Consider the following 14952-nt stretch of genomic DNA (forward strand, 5'->3'; position numbering starts at 1 on the left):
GTGGCTTTGAAGATTTTATATGAGCAAGATAGAAAAATGAGAGTCTGCTCAGCAGGTTTGCAGAAAATCTCTGATAAATTCCTTTAGTGCCATTTGAAATCCCGGGAGGTCCACAGGGGATGATTTTATTTTGGGCTCTGTTATGGACCTATTCTAATACCTACTCTCACTGGGTAGATCTGTCAAAGCATGCTTTGAGAAGAGAGTATGAAAATCTCAAAGATAGAGTTTAATATCATTACCAAAAGATGGCAGACGTTGACAGATGGTTTCTAAGGATTATTCCTTGAGATCAAACCTTAATTTCTTTATAGTGCCAGTATATAAAATGAGTACGGGTGTGTATATTACATTACCAATAAGAACTAACAGTTGATTGCCAAAAATATGCTGTTAGTAGCACCCAACTTTCTAGGTCAAAATCACGTAAAAGTAGCTCTTAAACAAGATTTCAAAGTCTCTTTCCTACCCTTAAGTTTTGAGCTCTTGGGCAAGTCATTTAACCACTCTGAATGATAGTTTACTTACTTGTAGAATAATAACAACACCTGTTCTGTCAGGATATCATGGAATTCTTATGAGAATTAAATGTTATGTATTTTAAAGCACTTTGAAAACAGTGTTAAAGAATTTATGGCCCTGATAATGTCACAATGCCATTTTCTGATGGGGGAGGGGGATCCATTAGTTAAAATTGTTTGTGCAATCAGTTTATACACTTTTTTAATATGAAAATTGAAGAAACTGAGACCTGTCTCACATAGCTAGTGAGACACAGGATTGTGATTTATCTCTCTTGACTTCCAATCTACTTAGTCTGTCTTCTACATACCATATCGATTCTGTTTTTTCATTAAGACTCAGTTATGTCATGTGCTTCTCACTGACATCTTTTAAAAAAAGAAAAGAGTGGGAGAGGGAAAAAGAAAAAAAAGAAGAGAAAGGAAATAAGGGATAAAAACCAGTTTGGCATCCTTATAACACATCTTTTTTAACCAAGATAAGATAGTTTTCTAGAACGAGGAGCTCTATTGGTGCAACAGTTGAGTGCTTGGCTGCTGACAGAAAGGTTGATGGTATGAACCCACACGGCAGCTCCACGGGAGAAAGAATTGGCAGCTTGCTCCTGTAAAGATATACGATACGAGTTACTTCTGCTTCAGTTTTCTGTAGCTTCAGCTTCAGCATGGAGTATGCCCCAGAGAAAGATCATCATCTTTCCAGTGTGACCCACAATATACAGTTTATATAGAGAGACTTTTGGGTGGGAAGGGTTTGGGTGAGAGAGGGAGTTTAACGGACCTGAGGTAGTTTAATGACAGAAGATGTGTGTTAGATTAGCAGCTGCTGTGCGCCTCTACATTTACTGTAATAGAATGTGGGTTGGTGAGAAATTTCACATTAATTTTTTCACACTAAATAATTCTAATTATTTCTTTTTTACACAGAACATGTGAAATTTGCCTAATGAAGAGGCTGTTCTTTCTGAATTAAACATATATTTGGTTTTATTCAGGAACTCTGCTGTTCTGAATGCTTGGTCCTCGTTCAGTGTTATTAATGCAAGATAACCCACTTGCACTCAGCTCAAGTATAGCTTCTTTCTGTTTTGAATAACCTAGGGTACAAAACTCATCCACATACTTCTCTAGAGAAAACAAAACTTTTTGCATAAGACTGAACTTCGCTGAGCCTACGGGGCAGGAGAGGGTTTGTTTGGTGAGTGATTTTATGTCTTGAGGCCTGCATTGTTCAGAGAGGAGAGAGGAAAAAAAGATGTGTGTATTTCTAGAAATCAAAGGCTATCAAAGTTCCAGGGGCCTTGAGAATTGCCTCATCTATAACTTTGGTAAAGGATAAGACAGTACACAAAACCGGGGAAGTCAGCACAGCTTGACCAAGGCAAGGTCGTGGAAGCTTCGTAGACACATCCATACTCCCTGAGGGACTGAATTATTAGGCTTAGGTATGGGGACCGTGGTCTTGGGGGACATCTAGCTTAATTGACATAGCATAGTGTCTTGGTTTTCTAGTGCTGCTATAACAGAAATACCACAAGTGGATGGCTTTAACAAAGAGAAATTTATTTTTTCACAGTAAAGTAGACGAAAAGTCCAAATTCAGGGTGTCAGGTCCAGGGGCAGGCTTTCCCTCTCTGTCAGCCTTCTCATCAGTCTTACTCTGATCTAGGAGATTCTTCTGTGCAGAGATCCCAAGTCCAAAGGATGTGTTTTACTCTTGGCACTGCTTTCTTGGTGGTATCAGGTCCCCCTGTCTCTCTGCTGGCTTCTCTCTTTTATATCTCAAGAGATTGCCTCAAGACACAATCCAATCTTGTAAAATGAGTCCTGCCTCACCAACACAACTGCCACCCATCCTCCCTCATTAACATCATAGAGGCGGGATTTACAACATACAGGAAAATCACCCAATACCAGGAATCATGGCCTAGCCAAATTGATATACCTATTTTTTGAGGGGACATAATTCAATCCATGACACATAGTTTATAAAGAAAATGTTCTAAATGCTACTTTGGTGAGCAGCGTCTGGGGTCTTAAAAGCTTTTGAGCGGCTATCTAAAATACTCCACTGGTCCCACCCTGTCTGGAGCAAGGAAGAATGAAGAAAACCAAAGACAAAAGGGAAAGATGAGTCCAAAGGACTAATGGGCCACAACTACCACAGCTTCCACCAGCCTGAGTCCAGCACAGCTAGATGGTGCTCAGCTACCACCACTGACTGCTCTGGCCAAAAAAAAAAACCCCCCGCTGCCGTGGAGTCAATTCTGACTCATAGTGACCCTATAGTAGAACAGAGTAGAACTGCCCCATAGAGTTCCAAAGAGTGCCTTGTGGATTCGAACTACTGACCTTTTGGTTAGCAGCCGTAGCACTTAACCAGTACACCACCAGGGTTTCCACTGCTCTGATAGGGATCACAATAGAGGGCCCTGGACAGAGCTGGAGAAAAATGTGGAAAAAAATTCTAATTCACACACACATACACACACACAAAAGACCAGACTTACTGGCCTGCCAGAGACTGGAGAAACCCTAAGAGTATGGCCCTTGGACACCCATTTAGCTCAGTAACAAAGTCACTCCTGAGGCAGGAAGGAACAGGAAGGCTGGTAATGGGGAACCCAAGGTCGAGGAGAGGAGAGTGTTAACATGTCATGGGGTTGACAACCAGTGTCACAAAACAACATATGTATTAATTGTTTAATGAGAAACTAGTTTGCTCTGTAAACCTTCATCTCAAGTACAATTAAAAAAAAAACAAGAATGGCCTCATCTAGTATCTCTAAATATCTTAAACCAAATACTCCTTACCCTGCAAATCCATACTCACCTGAGAAAGATTCTGCAGTTATGTTGGTAAATTAAGTCTCATCCTTGACACTTGGTGGGTTGATTCAAAAAATGCTGTAAGTGGTTCTAATGTGCTCCCACAGTCATTCATTCCCATTCTCTCTCCCTGTCCTCCCTCCTTGCTAGTGTGTGCTTTCTCACATGCGCGCGCGCGCTCTCTCTTTTTCTCCCTCTTCCCTGTAGCCTATAGAAACTCAAAGGTAATTCTTGCCCAGTGGGAAGCACTGCTGCAGAATGGTAGTTTTAGTTAACTTGAGGTTCAAATCTAGAGAAACTTATAGAAAATTTGAACACAACTGAGAAAGCAGCCCAAATCATTTTCAGTAGGTAATCACTAAGGTGGGTGGTGTACATTGCCATAGTGAAATATTCACAAATGTAATCCTCATGAGATTGTGGAATAGATGGATACCTGGAAGTCTTGAAAAATGATTTAGGACCTTGCCACTCAAAGTGTGATCCAGGGACCAGCTGCAGGAGCATCACCTGGGAGCTGCTGGAAATGTAGACTCTCAAGCCCTACCCCAGACCCACTGGATCAGAATAAGGTCCCCAGGTAAATGCACTTGCACACCAGAGTTTGAGTTGCTGATTTAGGGGACCTTTTTTTTTTTTTTTTTTTATTGTGCTTTAAGTGAAAGTCTACAAATCAAGTCAGTTTCTCACACAAAAACTTACATACACCTTGCTGCATACTCCCAATTGCTACCCCACAATGAGATACCCCGCTCCCTCCTTCCACTCTCTTTTTGTGTCCATTTCGCCAGCTTCTAACCCCCTCCACCCTCTCATCCGCCCTCTCGGCAGGAGATCCCAACATAGTCTCAAGTGTCCACCTGGTCCAAGAAGCTCACTCCTTACCAGCATCCCTCTCCAACTCATTGTCCAGTCCAATCCCTGTCTGAAGAGTTGGCTTTGGGAATGGTTCCTGTCCTGGGCCAACAGAAGGTCTGGGGGCCATGCCCACTGGGGTCCTTCTAGTCTCAGTCAGACCATTAAGTCTGTTTTTTTTTTTTTTTTTAATAACTTTTATTAAGCTTCAAGTGAACGTTTACAAATCCAATCAGTCTGTCACATATAAGTTTACATACATCTCACTCCCTACTCCCACTTGCTCTCCCCCTCTTGAGTCAGCCCTTTCAGTCTCTCCTTTCTTGACAATTTTGCCGGCTTCCCTCTCTCTCTATCCTCCCATCCCCCCTCCAGACAAGAGTTGCCAACACAATCTCAAGTGTCCACCTGATATCATTAGCTCACTCTTCATCAGCGTCTCTCTCTCCCACCCGCTGACCAGTCCCTTTCATTTCTGATGAGTTGTCTTCGGGGATGGTTCCTGTCCTGTGTCAACTGAAGGTCTGGGGAGCATGGCCGCCGGGATTCCTCCAGTCTCAGTCAGACCATTAAGTTTGGTCTCTTTATGAGAATTTGGGGTCTGTATCCCACTGATCTCCTGCTCCCTCAGGGGTCCTCTGCTGTGCTCCCTGTCAGGGCAGTCATCGATTGTGGCCGGGCAGAAGTCTGTTTTTTTTAATGAGAATCTGGGGTCAGCATCCCACTGCACTCCTGCTCCCTCAGGGGTTCTCTGTTGTGTTCTCTGTCAGGGTAGTCATTGGTTGTAGTCGGGCACCATCTAGTTCTTCTGGTCTCAGGCTGATCTAGTCTCTGGTTTATGTGGCCCTTTCTGTCTCTTGGGCTTGTAATTACCTTGTGTCCTTGGTGTTCTCCATTCTCCTTTGATCCAGGTGGGTTGAGACCAATTGATGCATCTTAGATGTCCGCTTGCTAGCATTTAAGACCCCAGACACCACTCTCCAAAGTGGGATGCAGAATGTTTTCTTAATAGATTTTATTATGCCAATTGACTTAGGTATCTAGGGGACCTTTCTGGATTGCTAATCAAAAGGTCAGCAGTTTGAATCCACCAGCTGCTCCTTGGATACCATATGGGGCAGTTCTCTCCTGTCCTGTAGGGTTGCTAAGGGTCAGAATTGACTCCACGATAACGGTTTTGTTTGGTTTTCTGAAAGCAAGGGTTTAAAGTATGTGACTTCCACATAAAACCCGTTGTTGTTGAGTCAGTTCTAACTTATGACTGCCCTATGTGTGTCACAGTAGAACTGTGCTCCATAGGGTTTTCATTGGTTGATTTTTCAGAAGTAGATTGCCAGGCTTTTCTTCTGAGGTGCTTCTGGGTGAATTCCAGTCTCCAGCCTTTTGGTTAGCGGCGAAGAGCATTAACCATTTACACCACTCAGAGACTCCAATTTCCACGTAGCCCTTGTTTTATCTAAGTGTTCAAAAATCTGTGTTATTAGAGGAAATAGGCTGTTTAAAATAGCAACTAAGACCGACCTAAAAATGTAGTGTAGCAAGACCTTATAACTAGCTTATCAATTAGGTATAAATTTATGCATCTAAAGGGTTTAGAAGTGGTGTTCAAAACTTTTTAAGCTTGGTTTTATATTAGGAAAATCTATGTAAAAATTACAAATAGAGGAACTTTTGTTAAGCAGAAAGACATGTATGTATGTTGCAATTTTTGAACTGAACAGTTAGCAAATGATAGACCTTTCAAATGAAAAGGAGAACAAAGTTGGAAACCACCTTACAAGTTGCCTACTGCACCCCTCACCCTCTCAGCCCAGCTTTTCTTTCTTTCTCCCTCCCTCCGTTCCTCATTCTCCCCCTCTCCTACCTCCTCATCTCTCTATCTCTCCCCCCGCCCCCTCGTTTATCTCTCTCCTCTTCTTCCCCACCCCAACCCCAGATAGTTTCACCATCAGATGGCTTAAATTTAAGCTTCTTGAGGACAGTACCGAGGGCTTGATGCTTCCTTAGTACTTAAAGACTGTTGTTCACCTTTAAGGCCCAGTTGAAAGGCAAAGTTTTATGTTAGCTCAGTGAGACAGATCTGTAAGAATCACAAAGGAATTTCTAGTAATAGATATTTAAATATACAATCATTCCTTTATGCTTGCACCCAGGGTTCATACTGGGTTTATAGCTGTAGTCCCCTGGCATTTAATTAAATCTGCCCTTGAGGATGTTTGCCTGTAAGTCTGTTGTTCAAAGACTTACTCCTGTGTTAGAATTGGTTCCCTTTTACCTATGTTATCAGTAGTAAGAGCCTGAATTGCCCCTGACGAAGTGAACTGAATGATTGACGGACCTGAGTACGAGGGCATCTTCATTGTATACTTTTTTGTGCCGTTGGTATTTTGATCCCTGGGAATATGAAAATTTAAAGAAAAAATTTGAAACTTCTTCACTGTGAGTATGTGATCTTTGATGCCAAGCACTGTTTGTGGAAGGGGAGCAAATGAGGTTTGGGTGGCGTTTTGGCTAGGGGATAAATCATTCCCACTGACATCCTGCACTTTTTGCAGTGGATTTTTTCTCTTTCTCTCTCAGCAGCAAGCAACTTCCAAAACACTGCTGGGTATCAGATTAAAAGAGCCAGTGTTTATTTCCCATCCTCCAGTCTTCTGTGTAAATATCTGAAAATGGTTATTGTATCAGGAGAGATAAAACAATCTTCCAAATCTTTCTCATGCATCTCTTAGTCTGTAAGAGCCTACCAAAATTGTATTTTGAACTTTTACAGTATCTTGCCACGAACCTGTAATATGTAGCCACCATCCAGATTTGTTTTTTGGAAATGGGCATGCTTTAGTTACTTTTGTAGTGAGTTTCCAGGAGATTCTTGGGCCAGATTAGGTCTTCTCTTTCAACCTGTATTCACGCACCAACATAGAGACCTCTCTTGACTTTGATCTGGATACATTTTAGGGAGAAAATCTTATGACCAATAAAAAAAAAAAAAAAATAGTTATCACTAAGTTACAAATAATGTGTAATCTGTTGACAGGATAACAGGGTATGGTTATATTACTTTCTCTTAAATTTAAAGTGTATATGTTATCACTTGTTTTGGTCTCTGGATAAAATGAGAATTTTGGGTGTGGGGGTGAAAAAAAGTGTTTACTGCACATTTCATTTCTATCAAGAGAGTACTGGCTGCCTTGGAGCCCAAAGTCTCAATACAGGACTTTAACTGGAGTTTTAAAGTTTATGTATAACAGCATCATTTTGATTAGATTCAGGTTTGGTGGTGTGTCTTTTCCTTTCATCTGTAGCTGTTAGCCTTTTCATGCCTCCAGTGGGAAGGTAGTAATGGCAGATTGTAAAAAGCTCTAACTTTTCCGTTTCATTTTGTTGATTTCGCTGAACTTTTCTTTATATGCTTTTGTATACTTTGTATGCAGAATATAAAAGATTGCTGGCAAATGCTTAATTGCAAGTTCGCATTTGAAGATAGACATTGCCATAGGGCTATGCTTTTTTTGTGATCTTCTCAGAACTCTGAAAAGAATATGGACCTATAATTTATTGCTCCACTCTGGTAAAATTTACAACTTGATAGCAAAATCTTCCTTTTCTGATTGTTAAGTGTGAGTGACAACACTGGTGTATATTCGCTGTGCCTAACCGAGGTCATAATGGGCTATTTTATAGTTCTTTGGGGGGTTAAAAACCCATTTTCTACACATATAATTTTTATACATATATACGTGATTTTAAGAAATAATTTCCCTTTGTGAAATTCTAAAATAGGTGTAGTGTAGTAGTATTAGCATTAGAGTAGACATCTGGTTCTAGTCTTTACACTGTTTTTAGCTCATAATCTTGGGCAAGCCACTTTTTTGTGCATACATTTCTTCTTTTGTAAAAAATAGGGAAGTCTAAAGTCTCTTTATCCTGTGATCATGTAATTTGATTTCATATAGTTTAGAGCAGTTTCATAGATCAAGAAGTAAATTGGCTAAGATTTTTTAGTAGGTGATTGAAAAAATGAAACTGATGATAATCATGAGGCAAGAGATTGGAAAAGCAAGAAGAAAAAACAACATTAATGCTAATAATTTGTAGAAAAGCAACCAGTTTATCTTAAAGACAGCAGCTGTTCAGAACCAGCCCTGGAGTGCCTTTAGGTATCCTTTCAGCATTCCTTCCCGAGGCACACCCTTCTATCCCTGAGCCAATATGTGAATACATGCTCTCTCCTTTCTGCCCTTTCATATTTCTAGCCCAGTGCTCACTGAGTGAGGCTCCCTCTGACACCTTTCTTTTTCCCAGTCATTAACCCATGTCCCCTTACCCATGCCTTTATGCTGCATTAAAAATTTTTTCGTTCCAGTGCCCAGTTCTAAACTGACATGATAAACTATGTTGATTTTTTTAAACAGCTTTATCGAAATATAATTCACATACCATAAAATCCACCCATTTACAGCATACAGTTGAGTGGTTTTTAGTACATTCAGAGTTGTGCAGCCATCATCACATCTAATTTTAGAATATTTTCATCATCCTGAAAAGAAGCTTTATAACCATAAAACTGTATTGATAGCAGTTAATATGGGTCCTTAACCACATATTTGCATGATGGTTGAGGACCTTTCGAAGGCTGTTCAATAACTCCAAAGAGTGACTCTAGTGGTGGAGGTTTTAGGCATTTGGATAGGGTGTAGGAAACAGATCATTTTGTTGCTTCCCATGCCATGTTGCTCTGTCCAGTAGTTAGGGAAGGCCCTAGAGATGGGATGAATGGATCATCCCACTCTTATTTATTCTAGGTTAGGACTCAAGGTTTGTGGGGGAACTGGGCTTGTTCGGATGGTTCCATGACCTGTCAGTATAGTGACGTCAGTGTGAGCACAGTGATACGGAGGCATATTCTAGATTTAATGTGGTAAACAGCAGTGACAGTGCTTTTCCGTGTTGTAGACAGTAAATTAACCCCTATAAAACTACCTTGCATGTGTATATCTTTACACGTAGAAACCTGTAAGCATTCATTATTGAGTCCTTACGGGTCCAAAGGAGAAATATTATTTCCGTCTTTGTATGCCTTCATCCTGACCATCTCTTTTCTTTCTTCTTTTGATTAATTTATTAAGACTTGTCCTATTATTGGACCAGGCAGTGTTTCGTTCTGTTGTACATAGGGTCGAAAGAGACTCAGCGGCACTTAACATCTATAACAAAAACAATGTCCTAATGTCCTATTATTAAGTCCTAGAATCAGTTGGTTTGGTAGATTTTTTAAAAATTTGAAGTAAACTTTTTTCAGATATATGAAACAAAATTCACTGATTTTTAAGGATATAATTTGAGAAGTTTTGACAAATGTATACCGTTATGTAACCACCACCCAAATCATGATATATGCAGCATTGCTGTCTTCCCTAAATGTTTCCTTATGCCTCTTTGTAGTCAGTCCCTTTCCCTCACTCTTGGCCCCTGGCATCTACTAATCTTTTTTTCCATCACTGTAGTTTAGCCTTTTCCAAAAAATTCATGTAAGTGGAATCATACAGTATATCGTCTTTTGTGTCTGGCTTCTCTCACTTAGCATAATGCCTTCGACAAATTTTTGTTGCATGTTATCAGTAGTTAATTCCCTTTCGTTGCTGCATAGTGTCCCATTATATACATTTACCACAATTTGTTGAGTTAACGGGCATTTAGGTTGTTTCTAGTTTAGGGCTATTTTGACTAAAAATACTATGAACATTCAAGTATAGGTATTTCTTTGTGGACATATGCTTTTATTTTTCTTTTGTTCTTTAATTAATTGTTTTTAATGAAAGTTTACATAGCGTATTAGGTTCCCATTTGACAATTTTTCTGTACAAATTGTTCAGTGACATTAGTTACATTTTCCACAATGTGTCAGCATTTTCTTTAATTGCGTTCTGGTTGTTGTTGCATTTCCAATGCCCTAGTTCCCCTGCTCCCTTATCTTCTCATCTTTGCTTTAGAGTAATTTTTGACCTTTTGGTCTCATATAAATTTTTTTTTAACATAACACTATATTCCTTTATTTTGTGTGTCAATATCTTATTTCACTAAAAGGTGACCATCATGGATTAAATTGTGTGCCCCCCTCCCCCCAAATATGTATCAACTTGGTTAGGCCATGATTCCCAGTGTTGTGTGGCTGCCCTCCATTTTGTGATTGATGTAATTTTCCTATGTGTTGTAAATCCTAATCTGGGCCTGTGGTTAATGAGGCAAAATGAGATTATGTTAAAGAGGACTAGGGTGGAATGTAACACCCTTACCCAGGTCACATCCCTGATTCAGTGTAAAAGGAATGTCCTTGGGGTGTGGCCTGCACCACTTTTTACCTTACAAGAGATGAAAGGGAAGCAAGCAGAGTCGGAGACCTCATAACACCAAGAAAGCAGAGCTGAGAGCAGAGTGTGCCCTTCAGAACTGGGGTTCCTGTGCAGAGACGCTCCTAGTACAGGGGAAGATTGATGACAAGGACCTTACTCCAGAGCTGACAGAGAAAGCCTTCCCCTGGAGCTGACACCCTGAATTAGGACTTCTAGCCTATTAGACTGTGAGAGAATAAACTTCTCTTTGTCAAAGTCATCCACTCGAGGTATTTCTGTTACAGCAGTACTAGATGACTAAGACAGTGACCTCAGGGGATAGTTTCTGTTCAAGGTTTGAAGAGTTTCTTTGGGTGATAGTTTCAGGGAGTCCTCTAGTCTCAACTGGTCCAGTAAATCTGGACTTTTTAAGAATTTGAGTTCTGTTGTGTGTTTTTCCCCTGTTCTATCAGAGTCCATCTCTCTTGTGGCCCTGATCAGAATGGTTGGTAGTGGTAGCTGGGAATCATCTAGTTCTTCTGGTCTTGGGTAGATGAGGCCATGGCTTATGTAGGCTATTAGCCCTGTAGACTAGTTCTTCTTTGAGACTTTGGTTTACTTCTATTTTTATTTTTCTTGTACAAGTACACGGAAACCCTGGTGGCATAGTGGTTAGGAGCTATCTATGGCTGCTAAACAGAAGGTTGGCAGTTCAAATCTACCAGCTGCTCCTTGGAAACCCTATGGGGCAGTTCTACTCTGTCTTACAGGGTCTCTATGAGTTAGAATCAACTCAACGGCAGTGGGTTTGCTTTTGGGTTTGAGTACAAATACACAGGAGTAGAACTTCTGAGTTCTGTGATGAAGTGTATAGCAAATGTATACTTAACTTTAAAAAACTGCCGAACTTTTCTAAAGAGGCTGTGCCATCTTTCACCATCAGTAATGTATGGCGTTCCAGTTGCTCCACATCTCCACATCCTTGTCAACACTTGGTATTGTCAGCTTTTTAAAAATGAGAACCATTTCAGTGGGTGTGTGGTGAAATCTCATTGTGGTTTTAATGAGCATTTATTTAATGTTCGTTTTTAATGAATGTGGTTTATGTACATTCTGTCACTTGTGTTAAAAGCACCAAATAGGAAGAGGTTTTTTTTTTAATGTTCTGTTACCTTCTTTATAACCTTTATGTTTTCAGAATATTATTTGATTCTCCACAGTCAGCAGCACAATTATTTTTGTATTAATTGGTTTCCTGGTTGGACAGAAATCTGTTATACCTAAAAAAAGGTGATGAAATATTGTGATTGTATCACTAGGGGATAATTCTTTGTTATTACACCTGATCAATAGGATGATTCTAGGGACATAGAACCTTATATAACTCTATTCAAAATTATTTTAACCAGTTTCTCAGTTTATTAAAGGATACAGAGCTATATTTCATAAGTCCATCCCCCCCCCCGTAGAACTATAATATGAAAGTTTAAGTATGAAAGAAGATAGACTCATTTTAACATTTGATAGTTGGGATAAGTATGATACTTTGAGGGAAGTTCCCTAGTAGTAGGCTGCTAACCAGAAGGTCAGCAGTTCCAATCCACCAGCCACTCCTTGGAAACCCTTGGGGCAGTTCTGTTCTGTCCAGTAGGGTTGCTATGAGTCAGAATCAACCCAACAGCAATGGGTTCTTTTGTTTGTTTTTTCAGAATTGAGATTTTGAGGGTAATATGCTTCGGTATATTAAACGATGGCACGGGCAGGCAGTGGTGGGATGTAGAATGGTGCTGCTGCTGCATGCTGTGTAGTGCAGACACCCTCATACCTATTTGAGAAATTTAATTTCGTTCCCAAGAAGTAGAGAGAAATTTGGTAAAATATCTGAGCAACCAAATTTGATATCCTAACTGCTAACATTTCATTTTCCTGAGGCCAGTCTCTTTGTTTAATAGTAATTTTTGATTTTTTGTGTAATGAGGTGTTAGGGCCCAGAAATCTTCCCTTGAATGTCAATTAAGGGCCTTTGAAAAAGTAGAGGAGGGTGATGGATACATCAGACTCGGCCACCCCCTAGTGGCTGCTTTGGCAGTATTGCATGAATTTAACTGAGCCTTGTTTAGTATCCATCAGGAGGGGTCATGGCCGAGGGGCTCTTTGTTGTTCTATAGAATTCTTTTTTGGATTATGGAGTAAAAAATCTGGGCTGTTGAATAACTTTAGTAAGGAGTTACCTGAAATATAAATATTGGTTATTTGGGTACTGTGATTATGGATAACGTATTTTCATAGTTACACTTTTCTCTGTATTTTCTAAATGTTACTCAATTAACTTTTTGTTTTGCTTTTTTTCTTTTGAGCCAGAGAAATTAAAAGGGAGACAGAAACAGGAAAGCTCCATTTACTGAGTACCCGCTATGTGCTAGGCATGTTACATACATCATTCCGACTCGTACTGGCCCTAAAGGACAGAGTAGAACTGCCCCATAGGGTTTCCAAGGTTGTAAATCTTTATGTACGCAGAGTGCCACATCTTTTTCCTGCTGAGTGGCTGGTGGGTTCGAACTGCTGACTTTTTGGTTAGCAACTGAACACTTTAACCACTGTGCCACCAGGGCTCCTCTTAATCTTTAAAATATAGATTTGAGTTACACTAATTTCTGTATACAGGGTTTATGTAGCATGTCCTGCATTTCACTGAAGTGCCTAATTTGGGATTTTGAGGGAACACTGCTCATTCTCTTATGGTTCTGTGGCACACAGTTCTTGCTGATGCTGCTTCCCAGAATGTTATTTCGCTCTATGAAGGTTTTGTCCGATCAAGTCCTCTTCATCCTTTAATGATCACCTTCTCTCTGGACTCCTCGCCACTCACATGAACCTTCAGTCATTACATTCTGTGTTCCTGTTGTTCTTTAAATATTTTCAATATACTACTTACTGCCTTCTGTGTAGTTATTTTTGTGTTGCCTATTTCCCAGCTTTGCTGTGCCTCTTTCTATCCTACAGCCTCAGAACAGCACAGAGAAAGCACACAAATCTTTTGCCTAGAATCATGTATTGAGAGCGAGCTCTGCCTGCTTCAGTTTTCAAAATGATTGTTTTTTCTTTATTCATTTTAATCCAGTTGCTTTGAACTCTAACATATTTTCTTAGGAATAGTGTTTAAAATGCAGTATAGGTGCCTGGGACCTAAAACATTGTTTCGCAAGCTTTTCTTCACATTTTAAAAGTGGGATATTTAAAAAATCTCAATGCCTAAGTCACACCCAGACCAATTAAATCAAAGCGTTTGGAATGGGAGCCAGGCATCAGTATTTTAAAGATCCTCATGTAATTTCAGTACACAGCAAAGTTTATGAACCACTCCCCCATTTAAACTATAATGCCTAGACATTAAACTCCTGCTATTTAAAACTTTGCTTTTTATGGGAAAATGTCTTTTTCAAGCCAGGTGCCAGAGGTTCTGATGGCTTCAGACCTATAAATAATCAATAGGCTTAACCTTCCTAGGGAAGCATTTGCTGTTAAGAGAGGTGTTGGTCCAACTTGCTCACAAATGGTTTCAAAAAACATGGGAGAGAGGGAGGGAAGGAATGATAAAGCAAATGGGGCAAAATATAAACAATTGGTGAATGTTGTAATGGATATATGGGAATTCCTTGTATTAGCCCTGTTTTCTCTAAGTTGGAAATTATATAAAAATTGGAAGTTACATAGAGAGTTTTATCAACTAAGATGAATTTCTCATTGGTAAAATGTTTAATTAGAGCCTTTCAGTTTTTACAATCATTGAGGTGGGCAGGCAGAGTGCAACTAGCTTTTCTCTCTGGGCTTCAGTCATGTCTTTTCATTAATTTTGCCATTTGTCTGAATTTCTCTTCCTTCTGGGGCCCTATTTCCCAAAGGGAGGAAGCATTTCTTTCTTTCTTTCTTTCCCTCCCTCCCTCTTCTTTCTTTTCTTTCTAATTTCTATGATACAACCAAGATAGTATTTAGTTAAGCATCAGCCCACTTCTCTTTGTGTCTCTGTCTTCTTTCTGCCTTTTTCTTCCCCTGCTCCGTAGGCACAAAATATTATTTCCTGTAAGGTACTTAAAGGTAATACAGGCACAATTCTGCAAATTCAGAAAATAATTATTGAGATTTTCTAAACACAAAGCAATTTGCTGGTTGCTGTGGGTGTCATTGTTTCATTCGTTCATTCATTCATGCATCAAGTTACGGAATTTTCCCATGAAAGGGTTTGACTGTATTTTAATTACGTTTTTAGTTTGGAGATACTTAAGAGATCATTTAGTTTAGCCTCCTGCTTTTTATCAATACAGTGACTGAACCAAGATTAATAGGTGAAAACTTACACTTTATTGAAGGCCTTCGATGATGGGATGTATGTATGGTACTGCTTTTCTTATCTA

At 39.8% G+C, this 14952-nt stretch overlaps 1 protein-coding gene and 1 pseudogene across 2 annotated transcripts in view; both read left to right on the plus strand.

Annotated features, from left to right (window-relative positions):
- Positions 1 to 13045, plus strand: part of LOC135231425 (acireductone dioxygenase-like) — a 78595-nt pseudogene extending 65550 nt beyond the window's left edge.
- The window catches only part of ZFAND3 (zinc finger AN1-type containing 3), a 391346-nt gene that overhangs the window by 196008 nt on the left and 180386 nt on the right, over positions 1 to 14952 (plus strand). The window lies entirely within an intron of this gene.

Source organism: Loxodonta africana, chromosome 1 (genome assembly GCF_030014295.1).
Source record: "Loxodonta africana isolate mLoxAfr1 chromosome 1, mLoxAfr1.hap2, whole genome shotgun sequence".
NCBI lineage: Eukaryota > Metazoa > Chordata > Mammalia > Proboscidea > Elephantidae > Loxodonta > Loxodonta africana.